This window comes from Cucurbita moschata, unplaced genomic scaffold (assembly GCF_002738365.1).
Source record: "Cucurbita moschata cultivar Rifu unplaced genomic scaffold, Cmos_1.0 Cmo_Scf00084, whole genome shotgun sequence".
NCBI lineage: Eukaryota > Viridiplantae > Streptophyta > Magnoliopsida > Cucurbitales > Cucurbitaceae > Cucurbita > Cucurbita moschata.
In genome coordinates, this window is record NW_019268600.1 from 88,678 (window position 1) to 91,919 (window position 3,242).

General features: G+C 32.9%; 1 non-coding gene across 1 annotated transcript; it reads right to left on the reverse strand.

The window, feature by feature from the left end:
- Positions 1 to 916: 916 nt before the first annotated feature.
- TRNAA-AGC lies at positions 917 to 989 on the reverse strand. Its single transcript has one exon. It is a non-coding gene; the product is annotated as a tRNA-Ala (tRNA).
- Positions 990 to 3,242: the final 2,253 nt, after the last annotated feature.

Consider the following 3,242-nt stretch of genomic DNA (forward strand, 5'->3'; position numbering starts at 1 on the left):
ATATTTTGATTTTATAAATAGATATCTTCACGAAAATAAGTTTAATTTATGTTGAGATGGAGAACAAAAATTTACACTTAAAGGACGTTGATACTTGGGACTTTGATTCCTCTTAGTGTGAAGCTTGCATCTTGCAATTACTTGGGTAGAGAATGTGTTTCACTCAAAATTCACTCAAGAGAAAATAATCAAATAACGAACCATATTTGAAAGAGGATAATATATATATTTTTTTTTAATCTTTGGAAAACAAGAAAGAATAAAAATTAAAACATGGCATGAATGACATCTTCTTGAATCTTTGTTTTGTTCTCCTAAATGTATATAAAAAAAATCTTATATATTTTTAGATATAATTTAAGATTACCTATTTAATAAAACTCCATCCAAACTTCTACTCATAAATTTAATTATTGTTTGTATACAATTGTTAATATGTAAGAAAATACACGTACGAAATGTTTATACTATTGGTAGTACATTAGTCTCGGTTGTTTGACTAAAACAATGCAACCATTGTCCAAACGAAAGAATTTGATTCGAAGCTATCTCCTAATAGAGGGAGGCTCAATTAGACTTTGTTGTAAGATTTGACCCTATCAATTTGAATAGCGTAACTATCTATAAAAGTGTTCCAAAGTGAGTCGTGGAGAAGATTTGCCTTAAAATCTAGTTCCAATTAAGGATGTCAATGATGAAGAGAGGTTTGCAATTGTGAAGAAGTTCCGTCATATGCATGGGACGCTACCGCCATCCAATAAGCTCTTGTAGTATTATCTCTTTTAAGGAATTCCTTGTGGGACATTACTCAGCGATATAATAATCCTTATATAAGTATCTTTTCTTTTTCTCTCGTACCCACCTTATACATAACACGTTAAATTAATTCATACTTAAAAAAATAATTTCTCCCTTTTGGAGATGCGGGGTATTGATCCCCGTACCTCTCGCATGCTAAGCGAGCGCTCTACCATCTGAGCTACATCCCCACAATTTTTGCATCACAAAATCCTAAATTTTCCGTCATCAATAATAGTGAAAATGAAGAAATATTGCTACCCAACATGTCATGAATAGGGAAAAATTGAAAAGAAATAATATAATAGATAGTCTTATTTTTGGAGATGCAAGGTATCGATCCCTGTAGCTTTTGCATGCAAAGCGAGCACCCTACCATCTAGGCTACATCCCAGTGATTGTTACACCATAAAACCCTAAATGTCCCATCATTAATAATAGTGAAAATAAAAACATATCAAAATATTAATAACAAATAGTTTGGTTTGGTGATCCGGGGCATCAATAATTGTGAAAATGAAAAAATATAATAACAAATTAAATACTTTCTTTTGGAGAGGCGGGTTATCAATCCCCGTACAACTCGCATGCAAAGCGAGCGCTCTACCATCTAAAGCTATATCTCTACAATTTTTACGTCACGAAACCCTAAACGTCTCGTCATGAATAATAGTGAAAATGAAAAAATATCGCTACTCATTATGTCATAAATAAGGAAATATTGAATAGAAATAAAATTGTAATAACGAATAGTTTCTTTTGGAGATGCGAGGTATCGATCCCCGTATCTCTCGCATCACAATTTTACATCAAAAAACTCTAAACTTCTCATCATCAATGATATTGAAAATGAAAAACTATCCCCGCTCATTATGTCGTAAATAAGGAAAAATTTAAAAGAACTAATATACTTAGTAATCGTTTCCTTTGTTGATGCATGGTACCGATCCCAGTACTTATCACATGGGATGCAAACGCTCAACCATCTGAGCTATATCCTCAAGATTCTTACATCATAAAATCCTAAACATCTCGTCATCAACAATAGTGAAAATAAAAAATAATGCTATTCATTATGTCATAAATAAGGAAAAATTGAATAGGAATAAAATAGTAATAACGAAACTCTTTTGGAGGTATGGGGTATCGATCCGATCCCCGTACCAATCGCATGCTAAGCAAGAAATCTACCATCTAAGCTACATTCCCACAATACTTATATCAGAAAACCCTAAATGTCCTGTCATCAAGTGAAAATGAAAAAATATCTCCGCTAATTATGTTATAAATAAGGAAAGGTTGAATAGAAGTAAAATATTAATAACAAATAATTTCTTTTTGAGATGCAGGATATCCCCTTACCTCTCGCATGCTAAATGAGATCTACCATCTAAGCTACATCCCCACAATTGTTGCATCATAAAACCCTCAAATTCCCATCACAAGCTACATCCCCACAATTGTTGCATCATAAAACCCTAAATTTTCCATCATCAATAATATTGAAAATGAAGAAAATCTAGAGATGCAGGGTATCGATCCCCATACCTCTCGCATGCAAAGCGAGTGCTCTACCATCTAAGCTATATCCCCAAAATTCTTATGTCACAAAGTCCTAAACATCTCGTCATCAGTAATAGTGAAAATGAAAAACTATCCCGACTCATTATGTCCTAAATTAGAAAAAATTGAAAAAAAATAATATAATTAGTAATCGATTCAATCGAAGATGCAAGGTATTGATCCCCGTACTTTCCACATGGGAAATGAACGCTCTACCATTTGAACTACATCCCTACAATTCTTACATCAAAAAACCCTAAACGTCCCTTCATCAATAATTGTGAAAATGAAAAAGTATCTCTGCATATTATGTCATAAATAAGGAAATATTGAATAGAAATAAAATATTAATAATAAATAGTTTCTTTTGGAGATGCGAGGTATCGATCCTCGTACTTCTCGTATGCTAAACCGTACCTCTCGCATCCTAAGTGAAGCTACATCCCCACAATTCTTGCATCACAAAACCCTAAATTTTCCATCATCAATAATAGTGAAAATGAAGAAATATCGCTACTCAACCTTCATGAATAAGGAAAAATTGAAAATAAATAATTTTGAATAATATATTTAATAACATAGTTTTATTTTGGAGATGCGTGGTATCTATCCCCGTACCTCTCGCATGCAAAGCAAGCGGTCTACCATTTGAGCTACATCCCCACGATTCTTATGTTACAAAATCCTAAACGTCTCGTCATCAATAATAGTGACATGAAAAACTATCCCTACTCATTATGTCGTAAATAAGAAAAAATTGAAAAGAAATAATATATTTAGTGATCGATTCATTTGGAGATGCAAGGTATCAACCCCGTACTTTCCACATTAGAAGTGAGCGCTCTACTATCTGAACTACATCCCCACGATTCTTACATCAG